This window comes from Neovison vison, chromosome 1, assembly GCF_020171115.1.
Source record: "Neovison vison isolate M4711 chromosome 1, ASM_NN_V1, whole genome shotgun sequence".
Lineage (NCBI taxonomy): Eukaryota > Metazoa > Chordata > Mammalia > Carnivora > Mustelidae > Neogale > Neogale vison.
In genome coordinates this window covers 12,296,793-12,317,234 of record NC_058091.1, presented here as the reverse complement: position 1 = coordinate 12,317,234, position 20,442 = coordinate 12,296,793, and the positions used below count along the sequence as shown (strand labels likewise).

The following is a 20,442-nucleotide window of genomic DNA, read 5'->3' as shown; positions in this document are numbered from 1 at the left end:
CATCATGTGTCTTCATATCATCTCTCTTTGTGTGTCTCAATTTTCCTCTTAAAGGGACGTCTGTTATATTGGACTAGGAACCCACCCTACTTCAGTATGTCTTCTTAACTAATATGTCTGCAGTGACCCTATTTCCAGATAAGGTCACATTCTGAGGTACTGGGAGTTAGGACTTAAACATGTATTTTTGGAGGACACAATTCATACAACAGCCTATGACTGAATTCTGTAACTATTTAAGATCTATATAAACCTTGGAAATTTTAGAATACACACAATAGGAAAGGTAGTCACATTTTAGAGTGAGAAAGTCTTTATAGAATTCTTTATAGAATTTTTATAGATAGAATTCTTCATAGGATTCCACTTTTAAATTATTTGGTTGTTATAACAGTCATATTTAAAACCTAATACAAGTATTGCAAGCCATAAAACACAGCACTGCCTAGCTTTTTAGATGAATTTGTAATGCCTGTAATATAAAAGTTAATTTCTTGGGCGCCTGGGTGGCTCAGTGGATTAAGCCGCTGCCTTCGGCTCGGGTCATGATCTCAGGGTCCTGGGATCGAGTCCTGCATCGGGCTCTCTGCTCAGCAGGGAGCCTGTTTCCCCCTCTCTCTCTGCCTGCCTCTCTGCCTACTTGTGATCTCTCTCTGTCAAATAAATAAATAAAATCTTTAGAAAAAAAAAGTTAATTTCTTTAGTAATATTGAACTAAAAGAATTTGCAAAGAAAATCCAATACTGTTAGATAGCAAAGAATTTATTTACTGCAAATTATCCTTGCATTTAAGAAATTGACTTTGAAAATTGGAGGTTTTTTAAAACCTTTATTATATACAGCTACCCTGAAAATTGCTGTTTACCATTTCACTTTTACTGTTTGTATCTTTTTAAAAATAGTATTAGCATTTTCTGCTTTGTGTGCTCATTAACATTTTCCCTTAAGTGATATGACTATCACTTTGCCATTTTGGTGAGTTTTTTAAGAGATTAGGTTTTTATTTGCTAAATAAATGACCAGTTTGTTCACTATTTTTATTTATGTAGTATTACAACCTTAATACATTTCTCTATTTTTTCATAGAATTAGCCAGCAGACTTGGTATTTGATTATGTAAAATCAGCTTTGTATTGACTGAACTCCAAATCATAGGAATATATAGATCTTTACCAAATAGATATCTTAACAAAGGCCCCTGTAACTTTACAGAAATTTGGACCATTCTCTTGATTTTTATTTGAAGAACACCAAAACGCTTAAAACACTGCCTGGTATGTCATACTACATAGGTGTTCACTGTTGTAATTGTCAGTAATGGCCAATGGAGAGTTTGGGACATGTGTCAGTTGCAAGTAAGAGATATGGAGATTCAAAATGGGGGAGGAGAGGATAGGACAGGGAATGGAGCCCGTGTCGTTTTGGAGCTTTATAGGCTTTTTTTTTTTTTTAAACTCTCCTCCTCCTGTATTTTTCTGATGCATTAGGCTAGTGGCAAGTGTCCTGCTGGCACAAGTGGCTTGCCTGTCGTGGAGAGAAGGCTCTGATCTAGTTTCAGGAAGAACAATTAGAAAGCTTCCTATCTTTGGTTCATTGTTTATAAATATGTCCAGATAGTAATAATTTAGTGGTTAAAAATGGTATTCCTGATTTTTTTAATTCAATAAAGTAGGAATTCACATTTTTTTAAAAGATTTTATTTATTTATTTGACAGAGAGAGATCACAAGTAGGCAGAGAGGCAGGCAGAGAGAGAGAGAGGAGGAAGCAGGCTCCCTGCTGAGCAGAGAGCCTGATGCGGGACTCAATCCCAGGACCCTGAGATCACGACCTGAGCCGAAGGCAGCGGCTTAACGCACTGGGCCACCCAGGCGCCCCGGAATTCACATTTTAAGAGTAGATTTTTTCCTATGGGACTTGAGAAATGCTGACTCGTTTGAAATGGGAAAAAAAAAATCTACACTTTTTCCCATGAATATACTCATGCTAAAAAATGTTGTTAATCGCTGAAAATAAAACTAAATACTTCCTTAAATTGTGTCTGCCTCAATCCATTGTATGGGAAACCACATTTAGAAAAACAGTTCTCAAATTTGTTACTATGTCTCCCTATATGACAGAACTTGAAAACATTTTATCCCAAATTAAGTCTGTCAAATAAAATTTGAGATGCAGGAGATTACCTGTTTGGGTAGAGAAGTAAAATTATGTAACTATTGCCAATTCTGGAATCTCCAGTCACCCATAGTAGCCAATTTAAGAAGATACGGTAAGGATCTTGCTTCCATTGGCAATCACAAATTGCCACAGTAACTGTGATTATCTGTTCTTTCAAATGTGAAACAGTAATTTTTTAAAATTAGAGCTTTAAAAAAGAACAGCTAGACTCTTTAGGGGATAATGTAAAATTTAATTGTTACCTTGATACAGAAAGCTGATTTTGGAATGGGGCAATCCCTTAAAATGTCACAGCTCTGATCTTGCTTTGCCACCTTGGTTATTTTATTTGTTGGACCAAAGCTATGATGTAGGACTTGACATGGAAGGATCTAAGTATATAATATACCTGCCCCTAAAATCGCAATGCAGAGTCTTTGTTTTATTGAAGCTGTATATTTGAACTTTTCTTCATGATACGACTTTTATACTATGGGCAGGTGAAATCAGTAGTTCACATTTTAATGAGTTGGAGGCTAAGGTTAATTTCTAAATTAGTATTAGTTTTCAGAGGCTGAAAAAACCGCTTCCCTCACTCCAAAAGCAATTCTGTTTACCTGAGAGTAAAAGTAGGGAATCTGGAAATGGTCATGCATGAAGGAAAAGTGTTGATGGAGGGTTCACCGGAGAAACTAAAGGCACTGGCATTTAGATCTCATGAGCCTCTAGCTATCGAAGGGTTATAGACAAGGTTATGGCCTTGACTCTTTCTAAACCACGAAACATCAGATGGAAACGATTTTTAGAGTTATAGGAATAGTGTAACCAGATCCTGAAAACAGTCATGATAATCTAGGTTCAGAGAATTAAATGAGGCTGATAATTTGTGATTAGCCATTAAGTCCTTTGAGGGATAATTTTGTTTTTCCAAAGGAACACTTTGCTACTTTTCCCTCCATTCTTGGCAGTTTAGATAGCTCTCCATTTCTTTCTGTACCTCTAAGTGTCTTTTTGTCTCATGGGAAAAGAAAGTAATTAGAGAGCAGTGTCTTTTGTGGGGTTTGTCATCAAGTATTCTACTCGGGCACCTTCAACAGAGCACTGACTCGGGCAGGACTTTCCTTCATAAATATTTTTGTTGTTCAGTGAGTTAGTCTGACTTTACTTTTGTTTCTCTCTCGGCTGTTTACCTTTTTAATTTGATATTTCAAATCGTTTCTAACCTAATACAGCTCATAATTGGAAATACATCATGTATGTATGCACTTATGTATTAGACACACACACACATTTATATACCTTCTCAAAGAACCTTCAGCAAATGTAGTTTTTCTTTTGATCTTTTGTGATAGCATTTGACTCTTCTCTCAGGAATCAACTTTTTTTTTTTAAAGATTTATTTTATTTTATTTATTTATTTGACAGAGATCACAAGTCGGCGAGAGGCAGGCAGAGAGAGAGGAGGAAGCAGGCTCCCTGCAGAACAGAGAGCCCGATGCGGGACTCGATCCTAGGATCCTGGGATCATGACCTGAGCCAAAGGCAGTGGCTTAATCCACTGAGCCACCCAGGCGCCCCAATCAACTTTTTTTTTAAAGTTTTTTATTTATTTGACACTTTGAGTGAGAGAGAGGGAGAGCGAGCAAGCACAAGCAGGGGGAAGGGTAGGCAGGGGAGAAGCAGGCTCCTGCTCAATGTGGGACTCCATTCCAGGATCCTGGGATTGAGATCTGAGCCGAAGGCCAGTGTTTAAATGACTGAGTTCCACAGGCGTCCCAGGAATCAGACAACTTAAAACCATCTTTTCTTTCTCTGCTTTGAGTCACATCTGTTTACCAAACTTGTGTTTCTTTAGGAATTAGATCTTTGATGCCTGATGTTTTCTTATCAGGGCCTACTCAGTCTTCATTAGACATATGACTTCTTTACATTCTCCAGTAACCAGGAACTGATACTAAATGTATACTCAGTACTAAATAAATTCTCAGAATGAGAGCAAGCGACAGAGCCACCTATATAGTTCTTAAAGCAATAGTATTAGGGCACCTGGCTGGCTCAGTTGGGTGAGCATGTGACACCCAACTGATCTTGAGGTCGTCGGTTTGAGCCCCATTGTTGGGTGTAGAGATTACTTTAAAAAAAAAAAAGAAAAGAAAAAGCAATAGCATTTCTGACAGCTTGACAGCTGGCTAAAAAACAACAACAAAAAAGTACTAGCACTAAGTCATTTCGGATTCATCTTCTGATTTATTACAGCCTAAAGGTACTCATTTACTACCAGTGCTCTAAATGTCATCAGTATTATGATTCACCTTGTGAATTTGCTTCAGCTGCTTTCTTGGACCAGGTGAGTCCAAAGCTGCCAAAAGTCAGTTAAGGCTGAGTAGGACTTGGGAGAGGAGCCAGACGTGTGAGTGGTGAGAGTGAAGGAGGGAGGGCAGGCGGGTGGCCCTGCCGGCCTTTGACCAGATGCTTTCGGTTCAAGTTCAGAGACCTTTGTTCTGTTTTCTCTTTTTTCTTTATGGGCGTACTCTTGACGGTTCTAATTTATGAACCACTATTCTAATCTTCTTATCAAATTGATAAATTCAAAGTGAAGTACTTTATTTCATTGAGCCAAAGTGCCTGGGATTGATTTATGGGAATAAAGATAGCATGTTTGGCTCATCATGCGCTAAGAGTATATCTTTGAAATGCCAAGCAGTAGACCTCTTGGGATGATGATCAAACAAACAAAAAGGCAGACATTTATCTGGTTTTGGAATTTAGCCCAGGAAAGAAAACCCCTCAGGTACTTCTGCTCAGACAGCCTGATGTGCACCCTTGAGCCCTCTAGTAAATGAGAATTAGTAGCATTCCCAATGCCTCTGTGCCACCGTAATTATTCCTACAGCCTTCTGCTTGCTAAGCATGATACAGTCTGGAATTTACTTCTGTAACAGAATTGCTAAAGCCTCAGCACCGTTGCTTCCAGTTTTCTCATATCTTTTTGATCTTACAGCTTTCATCTGTAATTAAAAATCTTTGAAGCCATAGGAGAGGGACTCACATATTTTAGGATGCCTTTTTAACTATGACTTGCACAATAGGAAGAACCTGGAGCCTAAGAAGAGTTAACATTGTAATACCCATAGTAATGGAATTTGTTATCTTCTTGTACCACATTACTCTAGTTTTTTGTCTGTTTTCTATCTAGAGCAAGGTAAAAAATGCAGAGAGTATACCAACATTTCCCTCCCCGTGAGAGACACATATACTTTTACCACAACTATGACAGATACGTAATTAAACTATCCCAGACTCTGGCTAAGTCCCAGATTTTCCACATTTCTCCAGACAGCCAGTTAACAGTAGACCTGAAACCTCTTCATCCTGGTCCTGAAGGATTTGACCATTTAAAATTGTATGCCTTTCTTAAGCAGTGGTTCTAATGTCTTCCTCTCACTTGGCAGCGTACAGTTTTTCACTTCTTAAGGTGACATTCTGTGTTATTTTACATGAACACTGGGGATATTTCCCTGTTTCTGCCTTCACTGGCCTTGAGATGCAGTCTCATTTTGCATAAGTTAGTAAATTAAATGTTTTGTTGTGAATTCTTAAAAGTATTTTTAAAACAAAAGCAGGAGTAAGATAAAATTGTTTATTTCCTTTAATTTTATAGATGTCATAATGCCCTAATTATATTTTGGCCATATTTGAACTCTTTATAGGAAAGAGAATCGTCAGTGGAAATGTTAAATGGAATAATTCTGTCTTTTGCCATTTGATTTAGGTTGACTTGAACCTTGTCAATAAAACTGTTTTCATTTGTTACTAGAAACAGGCTAAGACTTGACCTTTGAACACAGTTAATTTTTGTTTCAGATATTAAGTTTTATTTTTAAAAAATGTTAAGGGGACAATTATTTAATTATATTAGAGGAAGAGGTTTTATAAGGAAACCGAATTGAAAAGAACTCAGAATGGAATTGGGATTAGTATACTGACTTACTTCCCAGAGGAAGTAAAGCTAGTGAGAGTCCAGTACAAAGATTGTTTAAGAAAGGAGCAGGAATTAGTTAGTACCTCGCTAACCCATGTTTCTTTCTGAAATGAAGAGGTGAAATTTTACATCAAGCTTTCATGTTTATGTAATCCAAATATGTTAGAATAAAATATTTTAAGATTATGGGTGATTATGGAAATCAGTGCATATGGCCTTGTTGACTTTTTAATGCTGAGCACCCTCAGAAATGAGCCATTTTGTTTATATCAAGAAAAATAAAAGTAGTTTCAGAAATTTTTCTGCTTAGGAACTTGGCTGGACTCTACTCTGCCTTGATTGAAGTGTCTAGTAATCTGATGTGCCTAATATTAGCTGTGAAGTCATTCGATTTAGTAACGTGCAACCATACATAGATAAAGAGTTGTTTTTCTATGAATGTAGCTTAAGACTTGAGCCAGATACTGAAATCCTTAGGTTTGCTAATAACTATAATTGAATTATATTACGTTTAGTCTGCTCTTTAACTGTACTTACATTCTTTCTTAATTCTTATGCTTCTTAGTGTGTTTCCAAAGCACATGGAATTTCCATGTCTTTTGGGAGGAATAGAGATAATCTAACAGCCTTAGGGATAAGCCTGATTGCTGTATGAACAAGTTTTCCTTAAGTAAATTCTTTTACTTGCTTGGTTGTAATCCTAGATACCATTCTGTAGGTAGATTTTGGATAAAGTGCATGGGATTTTCCTAACATTCCCACTATCAGAAATCATCATATCACAGGCCTCAAGTATACAGATAAAATTGCAGTTAGAGATACACTTGAATGACATTCCCTTTGGTCTTTAGAACATGAAATTTCAGCTTAATTTTTCATCCTTTAATCAGTCTATATAGCAGATCTGAAAGTGAATCCAACTTGAATTTTCTTTCTTTGGAAGAGAATGGGTAACAGGTCCAAAGTACTTATTCAATATTAATATCAATATCAGATGGCTGCAGAGCCTAAAGGAGTTCCGTTTAGATAATCATAGCCAGATTATAACCAACACTGTGGTTTCTCTCATACACTTGAATGTGTTTACGTTGAGGTTTATTTAATACAGACAAGAATCTTTGCCTACTATATCTAGGATTATTGTTTTACTATATTTTAATGTGAGATATTTGTATTGAGATGTGTTTGGTCTCTTGAGGAAGATCTTGCTTACTGCAAGTCCAGTTCTGTTAGCTACACATGAAGGTGCTTCCGTAAGTCTATGGATCCAGGAAAAAGAAAAGAATTTCTGGGGTATGTTCCCTATTTTTTAAAGGATATTTTTAGGAGATTTTATTATTTTTATTGCGGGGGGGATCTTAAGCAGGCTCCACAGCCAGCGCCGAGCCTGTCTCGGCGCTCGATCTCCTGACACTGAGATCATGACCTGGGCCAAAATCAAAAGTCAGATGCTTAACTGACAGAGCTACCCAGGCACCACATTAGGAGATTTAAAAATGAGATAAATTTCCTTGCAGATCGCTTTTCTTGGCACTGTTGACAAACATTGGATGTATTATTGTACATATGGTCTCTTTTCCTTGGTATGAGGGCAGCTGTTTAATCTATATTGTGCACAAGTACACTTTTGACATTTTCAGGAAATTAAAAGATTATTCCAGATTTTCAAGTTGTAAAGACTGTATTTAGAAGATAAAATTGAAGTGAGGTGGCTAGTTCCAGTGTCTTCTGACCAGTCACTGCTTCTGTGCAGCAATGAAGCTTCTGGGACCCAGATATAAATACTAATTTTTTCTCTGCACTAAGCATAAATATAATGTGGACTAATATCCAAAAGCATATGACAATTAATATGACACTCTTTCAAATGTGATGACTAATTTAAAATCCCAGATTATATTACTTTACTTTTGTGTCTTATAACAAAAATGTGTTGATTTTAATGGGTAGGATTTGGGACAAATAAAATATAGAAACTTTCCTATAAAGACTTCACAAAATTATGATAAAATTGCATTATTCTGGGGGATACCTGACTGGCTCAGTCCATGGAGGATACAACTCTTGATCTTAGGTTTGCAGGTTCAAGTTCCACATTGGGTCTAAAGATTACTTAAAAAAATCTTTAAAAATTGCATATTCGGTGTGGGGGGGTGGAGAAGATAAGTTTTTACCCCTAAATTTTTGTTCTGGCAAACAAGGAGAAGGTTCTTTTAAGAGTCAGAACGCTTTTTTTTTTTTTTTTAAAGATTTTATTTATTTATTTGACAGAGAGAGATCACAAGTAGGCAGAGAGGCAGGGAGAGAGACAGGAGGAAGCAGGCTCCCTGCTGAGCAGAGAGCCCGATGCGGGACTCGATCCTAGGACCCTGAGATCATGACCCGAGCCGAAGGCAGCGGCCTAACCCACTGAGCCACCCAGGCGCCCCCAAGAGTCAGAACTCTTTTTAAGCTGATCCAAATTCTTAAATTTTCCAAGTATTTTAATAAAGATCCTTCATTGTAATCCCCAAGCTCAGATTCCTTTCTTGTACTATATTCTGGAGAATTCATAAAGGGAGATACACTGCTTTTCAACCCTCGGAGAATAGAAAATATTTCTTAGTTTGCTTTCCCTGGTTACATGCCTCTCCCATTCGCCACGGACTCTTCCCAAAACTTTTCCACTCCCCATAAAACATACCTATTTCCACTCAGCAGAGGACCTTCCTCTTCCAGTGGTATAACTGGTAGATGGGAGTCTCTTTGTTCCAGCCAGCCTTCTCTAAGCTTGTTTAAAATTATCTGGTCTCTGCCTCTAGACCATTGGTGCTTGACACAGAAGGGTTTGCCCTCCTTTCCCCCCAGGAGACATTTAGCAATGTCTGGAGACACTTCTGGTTGTCATAACTGAGATGGGGCTGGGAGTACTACTGGAGCCAGTGAGTATTAGGAGCAGGGGTGCGGTTCAACAGCCTACAATGTGTAGGGCACACCCCACCCCCCAACAGTTCTCTCTCCAAATGGTCAAAGTGCTGGGGCTGGAAACCTTACTGTAGTCTTAGGAGCAAGGGTCCCTCCTGACCTCTTCCCTGTATTCTTAACCTTACCCTCTTCACTTACCCCAAGCTTTCCCATTAATGCGCTTGTCTCTCACACTTAAAAAAAAGTAAGCGTGCCCTTGACCTTTTGTTCTCTTCTAGTTGTTGGTCTCCTTATTCCTTTATAGGAAGATCTTTGGAAAGAGTGTATTGTTTGTCGCAATTTTTTTTTTTTTTTTTTAAGATTTATGAGAGAGCGTGCACGCGTGGCGGGGAGGGACAGAGGAGGAGGGAAAGAGGGAATCTCAAGTAGACCCTGCACTGACTATGGAGCCAGACACCAGCTGGATCTCAGGACCCTGAGATTAGGACCTGAGCTGGAACCAGGAGTTGGATGCTCAGCTGACTGAGCCACCCGTCCTCCCCATGTGGGTCTCAGTTTCTTCTTTCTTTCATTCTCCAGTGCACTGTAGTCTGCTTTTGACCTCACCAATCCACTGACCTTGTTCTTTCTGAAGCCCTCACTGACATGCTGGACTCTGTGATCTGTTTACCTCTTCCTGGTCCCCTATTGATCTCTACCATAAACAGCGTGTTTCAGCAATTTGATATAATCTGCAGTTCCAGAGTGGGTCGCTGCTTGTCTTGCTGTTTCTTCCGCCTGAGGAGGAGTCTTCTTCTCCGCTGTGCAGACTCCTGTTCATCTTCAGTACTCAGGTCAAGAGCTGCATCTTTTTTTTTTTTTTTTAAGAGCTGCATCTTTAACCTTGGCTACTCTCCTCTGGAAAAGTAGCCAATCTCTTCTCACTGCGTATCTTTATTACAGTGTTTTGTGGTTATAATGTAATTACTTGTTGACATATTGCTCTTCAGAGGCCCAGATCAGATCTTATTTATGCTCCTGGTGAAATGTCTGAATCAGTACACACTTAAGTACTAAAATTTGTTAAAAAAATTAAAAAGAATTTTTTTAAAGATTTATTTGTTTGAGAGATAGTACATGCCTGCATGCCCATGGTAGGAGGAGGGGCAGAGGGGAAGAGAGAAAATTCCAAACTGACTCCACGCTGAGCTCAGACCCCAATTTCGGGCTGTCTTATGACCTTGAGAACGTGACCCAAGCTGAAACCAAGATTTGGTTGCCCAACAAACTGCACCACCTGCTAGCCCCAAATTTTAATAAATTATTTTTATTGTTTTTTTTAGAGAACTTGTATGAATGGGAGCCGGGGGAGGGGTATAGAGAGAGGGAGAAAGAAAATCTTAAGCAGGCTCATGCCTAGCACAGCGCCCAGTACAGGGCTTGAACTCAATCCTGAGATCAAGAGATGAGCTGAAACCAAGTCAGATGCTTAACCAACTGAGCCACCCTCTCACCCCAAGAATTTTTAAAAAATTTTAAAGAGTACATAAACATTAAAAAATCAGAAGAGTCCAGAAAGATCACTGAGACCTGGAAAAATCTGTCCTTAGCAATTCAAAGCCTTAGGCTACACAGAAGTTCAGAATCACACTTGGAAACTTGTTAGAAAATCAGTCTCGGGCTCCATCTCAGACCTACTGAATCAATATCTGCATTTTTAAAAAAGTTCCTCTGGTAATTTGTAGGAATGATAATATTTGAGAAACAGGGATCCAGTTCATTTTTCTTTTCCCCAATAAATTTGGGTTTTCCGTGTGTTCAAAAGGAATGCATACAATATTTCTGGTGTTTGTAAAGATCAGTACAGTTAGTACTTTCATAATCATATTTCTGATCTTCTGCAGTTAGCAGAAACCCTATACGATACTTATTTCTAACAAGGAAGGGGAGCTCATTTTTTAACTAGAAGTGCTTTTTGGTATATTTAAGAGTTTTATTTGATACCTCTGATAATGTTTCTAACGAGCTTTGAGTGTACTTCTCATGTGAATATTATTTTGTCTCTAGATTAAATCTCGTTAAATCTTGGAATAGGTTGTTATGAGTTTGGATTAAGGAGATAAATGTGTGTAGACTTCCTTTAGTCCTTTATGATTTGGAGGCAGAGGTAGGTCCTCCTTTACCTGGAGATACTGGCCTTGTGCCTGTGTGGAGTGAATATAATTTAATAAAGTATGAAAAACTTTAAAAAAAGTCATTGAAAAATGAGATGTAAAAATTGGAAACTGAGGCTTTGTAAGATGAACATATGGTGAATGCTGTTACATGGCACAGCATTTGTGTATAAATGTAGGGTTTCAGTTGTACTATTTAAATTTCTATAGCATGATTTCTAAAGATACAGGAAATCTGATTTTTTTTTTATTAATGATTCTGAAAAAATGACAGCTCAGAGTGAAATGTTTTGATCAGACATTTAATGTTCTGAGTTTCTTGGAAAATTTTTTGAAACAATTTAAAGAAATATAATTCAGGGGCGCCTGGGTGGCTCAATGGGTTAAATCTTCTGCCTTCGGCTCTTGGGATCAAGCCCCGAATCGGGCTCTCAGCTCAGTGGAGAGCCAGCTTCCTCCTCTCTCTGCCTGCCTCTCTGCCTACCTGTGATCTCTGTCTGTCAAATAAATAAATATAATCTTAAAAAAAAAATAAAGTATAATTCACTCATTCATTCATTCATTCAGACTAGGCTCTGTGACCAGTGTGGAGCCCAACATGGGGCCTGAACTCACAACCCTGAGATCAAGACATGAACTGAGAGCAAGAGTCAGATGCTTAACCAACTGTGCCAGTCAGGCACCCTTAAATTTTTTATTTTTAAATAATCTTTACATACTCAACATGGGACTCAAACTCATGACCCCGAGATCAGGAGTTGCATTCTTTACTGACTGAGTCAGCCAGGTGCCCCAAAGAAGTTAGTTTTATTTTATTTTAAATTATTTACTTTACTTTACTTTAACTTTATTTTATTATTTTATTATTTTATTTTTTAAGGTTTTATTTATTTGACAGAGAGAGAAGGAGAGAGAGCACAAGCAGGGGGAGGAGCAGATGAAGTCAGATGCTTAACCGACTGAGCCACCCAGGCACCCTGAGAAATTTATTTTAAATGCTAAACTTTAAACTTGATTCTAAAATTCAAATATAAATGCTTCAGGGGTGAGAGTTGGAGAAAGCACGTTACCCCATGGGTTTATCATTGAAATAGAGAAACAAATCCACAGCAAACTCAGCAAATCCTGAAGAATATGTATATCTAGTACTTCGATAGGTGAAAGTTGGTAGTAGTAGGTGTTGGGGAAAGCTAGCAGGGGGCGGAGAGAGCACCGTCCTTTTCTTCAAGGAGTTCACCCTTCAAATGGGAGCCAAACTGCTCTGTGTCAGCATAACGTGTTGAGGGCCGCAGCAGGAGGATCTGCAGGATCCCCCGGGACAGAGAAAGGGACTAGGCGTTAGATTGCAGTTAGAAGTTGCTTTTTTTTTTTAAAGAGAGAGAATGTGGGGTGGGGCAGGGGCTGAAGGAAAGAGAGAATCCCAGGCAGGCTTCGCGCCCAGTGCTGAGCCCAGCTCGGGGCTCTGTCCCACGATCCTGAGATCATGATCTAAGCCACCCAGACACCCCAAAAGTTACATTTTTATTTCAACAAATTCTCCAAGTCTCAAATTCCTTATTATAAAACGGAGATAAATACATCTATGTGGAAGGCTTGTTCGAGGGTTAAATGAAAAACACGTACAGTGCTAGGTACAATACCCATACTGATTCACAAATGTTAGCGGCCGCTCGGACTCAGTGACGTGACCGTGTAACTGCGGCGAGCCCTTACTTCAAGTGTAGTGCTTTCTGCCTCCCTTCATTTTTCTTTGTATATACCTAGCCCTAGAGCATGGATTTGAAGGAGGTTCTCTCAAATTTTGGAGGTCAAATCTAGATTTCTCTGGAAGTTTTATTTTCTCTTTTTGCTCCCCTCTCAGTATGAATAACCCAAGTCTCTTTCTTCTTTTGAAAGTTTCCAGAGCATGGTGTGGCCCTGTTACAGGATGTTGCCTCTCATCACTCAACACCTGCATTGTCCTGTAAGGACCTCCTTAGTCACCTGTGACTATTTCACTCTATTAAAAATTAAAAATTCAGAGGGCGCCTGAGGAGCTCAGTCAGAAGAGCATGTGACTCTTGATCTCAGGGTCGTGAGTATGAGTCCCACGTGGGATGTAGAGATTACTTAAATAAGTAAACTTTTAAAGAAACCAAAAATTCATTTTCTTGGGGGCACTTGGCTGGCTCAGTCAGGAGAGCATTCAGCTCTCAGAGTTGTGAGTTCAAGCCCTATGTTAGGCAGAGCGTTTACTTAAAAAAAAAAAAAATGCCCTTTCTTAGTCACACTACTTACACTTAAATGCTCAGCCACATGTGGCTTGTGGCTTACAAACTGGAGGGCATAGATGCAGAAAGTTAGAAAGTTCTACTTTCTAGCAGTGTTGTACAACATTGGTTGCTGATCGTGTAAGACCCAGGAAGTGGACTGCTGTTTACCATATTAGCAGTTTTATGATTCACAATCCTGGGTGACTTGATTGCGGTTCTGCCTTCGGTCATGATCTCAGGCTCCTGGGATTGAGCTCCATGTCGGGCTCCCTGCTCACCCGGGAGACTGCTTCTCCCTCTGCTTCTGCCCCTCCCTGCTACTCGTGTGCGCTCACACACTCTCTCTCTCTCTCAAATGAGTAAATAAAATCTTTTTTTTAAAAAGTAACATAAGATGCTCAGAAATGCTACAGTATGGTTGAACTTGGAAAGTATTATGCTAAAGGAAAGAAACCAGACACAAAGACCACATACATTGTTGCCTTATTTATATGAAATGTCCAAAATAGGCAAATCAATAGAGTCAGAAAGTAGATGGGGGGTTGCCAGGGCTGAGGGGGAGGGAGATGGAGGCAGGCTGCTAATGGCAACAGTTTCTTTTCAGCCGATGACAATGTTCTGAAATTAGGTAGTGGTGATGATTGTGCAACTTTGTGAAAATGCTTAAAACTACTGAATTGTACACTCGGAAAGGTGAATGTTATGGTATGTCATTTAATCCTCAAGGAGAAAACAAAAACCAGTAATGCATATCAACCCCTAAGCAGTTATCTGCCACATAATTAGCTCTCTGTAAAGATCAGCTGCTCCTGCTACTGAGGCCCATTTATGAATTTTAAGAAAATAATGGCCTAAAATCTAGGAAGTGTGATATTTTGCATTTTATTTCTCTGCCTGAAATACTTACAGGTGGTTTAACCACCAATAGCTTTAATTTTAATTATTTTTGTCATTAGTCGCAGTGTTTACGATGTAACAAAGATATTTGCCAACACGAGTTTCCAAATTCAGGCGTTAACTGTAGCAGTCTTTTTGCAGGAAAGAATCCCACGTTTTAGTCAGTATTGCAATATCCTTTCAACAGTTTTCTTAATGTAAAAATAAATGCCATTCAAGTGGTAAATATTATTTTGTATATATTTTGCCACAATTTAAAAGATGATAATTGAATACTAAGGCTGAAGAAAGTTGTTTATCCTGAGCTCTTTGCCATGTTCTAGTCTTGTCTTTTTTTACTTGATTCAGATAATCACAGAGATAAAAATCTCTGTGGCAGATTGGTGTATATTCAGTTTGGAGCTTTTAAATCATTAACAGCTAATATTTCACATTCATATATACCAGGTGCTAAACATGGCACACAGGAAATAAATTCCGTATCTGAAATTTATCTCAAGACATCAGTATAATAAGATTCGGTGATTTTGTCTTGGGGGGAAAGTGATGCGTCAGCTTCTCAGCTGTAATGTCAGTGTCAGTAACTTACACAAATAGGAAGCTCTGAGTTTCAGAATCTGCAATAAAGAGGTACTGTACAGCTTCATGTAATGCTGGTTGCAGAAAATAATTCGATAGTTTCAAGGATACTTAAGACATGAGAAATAGTTGAGGACAAAGACAGTTACTTAGTGTAGTCTGAATGGCTGCTGATAGCACTGGATGTGTAACGTAAAATGTTTACTCAAGGGGCGCCTGGGTGGCTCAGTGGGTTAAGCCTCTGCCCTCGGCTCAGTCATGATCTCAGGGTCCTGGGATCGAGCCCCACATCGGGCGCTCTGCTTAGCAGGAAGCTTGCTTCCTCCTCTCTCTCTGCCTGCCTTTCTGTCTACCTGTGACCTTTGTCTGTCAAATAAATAAATAAAATCTTTAAAAAAAATGTTTACTCAAGCTATTCATTCAGTATGTTCATTTATAAATATGTACTGGGATATGATTTGTTAATAAATTGTGGTAGCAATTATCAAGCCGATTCAGTATGACTGGCTTTCAGTTTGAGTGGAGATACCAAGAAATTCTCTAAATGTGATTGCCTTCCAGGCACTGGGAGAGTCATGGAGGGAGGAGAGGGTATGGAGCACTATGACGAATGGTGTAATGGAACAAGTAGAATATAGTCCCATGCTTCAGGTTTGGGTGAAGCTATGAATGAAATGAGAAGGTGGAGTTATGGTGGCAGTTACGGCAGTTTGGTGGAAATGATACTTAGGGTAGGTCTAGAAGGATGGCCATTAGATGAAGAAAGGGTGAAGGGTGTTCCAGGCAGGACTCCTGACCCAGCTAGGACAAAGGTTTAAGCCTGAGAGTCAGCCATTCAGAGGCTGATGGGATCCAAGACCCATCGTCAGGACCTCCGTTAGGAGTAATGTGACATGGGGCTGGGTTGGTTAGCTTGAAACTGGATTCCACAGAACCTTAAGCATCAGGAGCTGAGAAGTTCACATTTTGCCAGTTAGACAGTGGGGGAGACAGTGATTTGATGGATTGGTTTTTCTGGAGAGATTGATCTGGCAGTTCCGCGTAGGCTAGGAGAGTACAAGTAGAGAGACAGGTGGCTTTGCTCGTAGTCCCCTTGTGGGTAGCCTATGTTTGTTGTGACATATAAGACTAGCCCTAAGCAGAGTTATTCTAAGTAAGTTGTTACCTTCCTTCTGTTCTGTTTTTTTTTTTTTCACTTTTTCTTCTGTTTTGTCTTCATTGCCTCATAATAGGTGCTAGACAGTTACCCCTTACTGAGTTTGTGATTTTAGATACAATCCCTTTTTTTAAAAAAACTCACTTTAATAAGTGATTTTTGCAAACAGAGCTTTTCATGTTGACTTTTCATTAGAGGTTAATGATGAAGTGGCAGGGAATTCAACGTTCCGGGCATACTGCTCAGTGGGACCGTGCTGTGGGTGGGACCACCGATAAGGGGATCTCCCTTTGTAAGATTAAGTGTCTCTCAAAGCGTGGGCTGTGGGTGAATCAGAATTAGAATCAGAAAACCTGAATCAGAATACCCAGAAGTTTTGTTCAAAATGCCAGCTGAGCCCTTCTCAAGACTAAGTGACGCTAAAAGCTCTGGAGTCGATGAGGAAACCTGCATCAGGTCACTTACACACATACTGAATTTTGAGACCCACTGATTAAGGCATTGTTATTTTCTATGGAATTATTCTAGCAAGTGGTCTTCTCAGATTCCATTTCCTGTATATTATGTCTTTTCCTTGCAGGGTATTAGAGGTAACATTCTCAGGTGGAAACCAGGAATACTACATCATCTGCGGATACATTTTTTTCCCCCCAGTGTTGCCATCTTCCTCCCTCCCTCCCTCTGTGCCTTCCTTCCTTCCTTCCTCCCTTCCCTCTTTCTTCCTTCCTTCTTTCCTTTGTCTCTCTCTCTCTCTTTCTTTTAAGATTTTATTTATTAGAGAGAGAGAGTGAGCAGGAAGGGGGCGGGGGGGTGGTTATAGAGAGAGGGAGAAGCAGACTCCCCACTGAGCAATGAGCCCGATGTGGGACTCCATCCCAGGACCCTGGGATCATGACGGGCTCAAGGCAGATGCTTAACCAACTGAGCCACCCAGGCGCCCCTGCCCTTTTTCTTATAATAAAATTGACTTCTTGTTGTGTAATAAAGTCAACAGTTTCCCCCTCAAAGTGTTGAATACTGTCAACACAAGCAGCCGATCCTGTGTTGTTTGTGTTTAATCAAATCTGATTAAAATTAAATTCCTTTTCTATAAAAATGTCAGTATTACCAATAGTCTGGAGTTGAATGATTCCTGTTCCACTGTTGGACTGCTTATTTCAAACTCTTGTAATTATTAGGCTTGTCCTTAGAGTATGTTATAATGAACAACGAACCTATATTTTTAAATTCTAGTAAACTTAAAAAAAAAAGTTAAATCAGGAATTCTAGAACTCTCAGAAGCTAGACAAGTAAGTGAAAGTAGGCTATTGTTGGGGGGAGTAAGGGGGATGTTATTATGTATAGTTTACTTCTTGCTGACCTTGTAGTTTCCCTTTCTTTTACTGCACCTGGCTCTCCTTTAGCTTTACTGACCTTTGGTTAATATTATTGTTTTATTACTCACTTGACTGATAAGCACATTAAATACTTAACAGATAAAGGATTTCTTTATATTCATATTAGGTGGAGTTCGGAATGGGATTCAGAAGTATTTATTCCTTACAACTATAGCACGTAGCTTGCTACTTTTTGTTCTAGCTTCCTGGTTAACCTTGAAATCTTATCTTCCTTTCCTTTCCTTTTTTCTGTTCTTTCTTCTCTTCCTTCCCTTCCTTTCTTTCTTAGAGATGGAGAGAGAGAGAGAGGGAGGGGGGAAGGGCAGAGGCAGAGGGAGAGAGAGAATCTCAAGCAGGCTCCATGCCCAGAGCAGAGCCTGATGCAGGACTCAATCTAAAGACCTGAGATCATGACCTGAGCTGATATCAAGAGTCAGACGCTCCTCCAGCTTAGCCACCCAGGTGCCCCTGAAATATTCCTTTCTCATGTGCCCATGCTGATAATCGTATTAAAATTAGGACCTCTTGTTTATGATATGAGAAGAGCAACAGTAGGAAGGAAGCAGTTTATTTATCCATATTCTCATTAACCTGTAAAACCCAAGAGTTGTAATTGTTTAAGGAGATACATGTAAGTAGCAATAATGCACTTCGCTTTTTAGGTGGATTAGTTCTCCACCTAAGATGCAAATGTACATTCTGTCTTCTTTCCTAAGAAAAGCATTTAACAAGGCAGATTTGTTTCTGATTTTTACTTTTTTTTCTAATTCGGGTTGTTTTCTAATGACCTAAAAACGTGTGTTTTTCAAAAGGAAAATAATTTTGTACTTAATGGTGTTTCAAGACTCCATCATAACACAGGCTCATTATTCAACAAACTATACAGTACAGTAAGTTTGATGGGGTCCATATAGCATTTTAGTATGCAATTTAGTTGTGTATTTAAATGAGGGATTAAGTAGCTAATTAGATCCCATCAAGGTGGGTGTCAGAGCCTCTTGGTAAAGGCTTAATTGGTAAGTTTCTAAGGAGAAAGTAAGATTTTGAAATTTTGATTGTCGAAAATAAAATGCTCGTGATACAGCATTACTACCAACTAAAAACGTCCTTAGCCATAGCAGGAAAGTAACACTCCATCGTTCTAGTTCTCAGTTTTCCAAAGATCATTTCAAATCTACCGTAAAGTTGCACTATGCTTTTAGTTATTAAAACAGAAGATTTGGGGATGCCTGGGTGGCTCAGTTGTTTAAGCGTCTGCCTTCAGCTCGGATTGTGATCCTGGGGTCCTGGGATCGAGTCCCACATTGGGCTCCTTGCTTGGCAGGGAGCCTGCTTCTCCCTCTGCCTGCCACTCTCCCCGTTAGTTGCTCGCTGGCTCTCACTGTCTATCTGGCAAATAAATAAAATAAAAAAACTAAAAAAAAAAAAAAAAGCCGAGAAGACCTGCAGTTTCTGCTGTGAAGCTCAGAAAAGAAGATGTCACCATTTAAATCTGGACCTAGTAGTATGAAGGCTTTTAGCTGAATGTAAAACATTTTTAACTCTTACAAAGGCTAATCCGCATGTCTTTGGGGTTGTCAGTTCATTTTTCTACTTGTGTGGTGCTAGATGCATCCCCTTTGGAGTATGCTGTCATTTTTCATTCAAAGTTTTGTAAGGGTGTGTGGAGAGTTACAGCATCCATCTCATTTGGTGATCTCCAACAGGGTTTTGCCACAGCTAAGTGGCTTCGTTGGTGCAGGATTTTGACTCTGATGAATAGTCCTGGGGGCAAATTCTTTACTAATCATTTGATGACAATGGAGGAATGTTACTGTTGGGGTGTCCTAAAAATGATAAATCTTTGAAAATGGACAGATGAATGGAGCCGATCCTAATTACAGCCACAAAAACATCTGCACTGTAAAATTATTCCCACTGCTTAATTATACATGAAGGTCAGTCAGACTCAGTAGAAGGTTGTTTTTGCTTTCTTTACATGCACAGATTTTTATATGACATAAGGTATATTCACACACACACACACAAACACAGGTACTTCGGGAGCACAGTCTGAATCTGCAAATACATTGTCAGCTCATGTGATACTGTAAAATTAGTGTTTCCCTTTGCCTAGCTTTCTTTTCTGCCTTTCTCTGCCCATTTTAAAATTCATCTACCCCGGCACATTTCGGATTCAAAGTTAAACACCCCCGACGTGCACCATCACTCTCCAGCATACACTTTTTTTTTTAAATAAAGGTTTTTATTTATTTATTTGACAGAGAGATCACAAGTAGGCAGAGAAGCAGGCAGAGAGAGAGAGAGAGGAGGAAGCAGGCTCCCTGCTGAGCAGAGAGCCCGATGCGGGGCTCGATCCCAGGACCCTGAGACCATGACCTGAGCCGAAGGCAGAGGTTTTAACCCACTGAGCCACCCAGGCGCCCCCAGCATATACATTTTTATACAGAACAAAATCTGCCTTTAACTGAAATGCACAACTGAAAAACGATCAGTTCACAAGTGCGCATCGAATTCCTGGTCTTCCAGACCTTCGCTCTCTACCTTCCTCGTACAGCTGAGCAGTGTGCCGTCTGCAGCCGCAACTCTACCTTGTTTTGTTTTCTCCCCTTTTGGCTCTGTCCCGGTTGATCTCTACCTATACTAGTTACGAAATTGAAATTTTATATTGCAGAACTTCACCTTAGATCACATAGTTGCTTTTGCTGTTTTAGATTTTTTTTTTCCTATAATACTTTCAAAAAGTCAAAAAAGAAAAGCTGGGGTGCCTGCCTGGCTCAGTTGGTAGAGCATATGAATCTTCATCTCAGGGGCATGAGTTCAAGCTCCACATCAGGTGTCGTGATTATTTTAAAAAAAAAAAAAAAAAAAAAAAAAAAAAAAAAAAAGCACCTGTCGGTTATAGCATTGTGGGGCCTTAAGATTTGATCTGCTTTTAAAAGCAGGGTTTCTGAACTGAGGTTGTTTTCAGAATTGTTTTTTCTCAG

At 39.3% G+C, this 20,442-nt stretch overlaps 1 protein-coding gene across 2 annotated transcripts in view; it reads left to right on the top strand.

Annotated features, from left to right (window-relative positions):
- Positions 1–20,442, top strand: part of SCAF8 (SR-related CTD associated factor 8) — a 152,944-nt gene that overhangs the window by 95,005 nt on the left and 37,497 nt on the right. The window contains exon 22 of one of the 2 annotated variants that reach the window (XM_044243435.1): positions 13,092–13,108. The exons of the other annotated variant lie outside the window; for it this stretch is intronic. The gene's annotated coding sequence lies outside the window, so the exon portion shown is untranslated. Of the gene's footprint in view, positions 1–13,091; positions 13,109–20,442 lie in introns of those variants that run through there. 2 annotated transcript variants of the gene reach the window in all.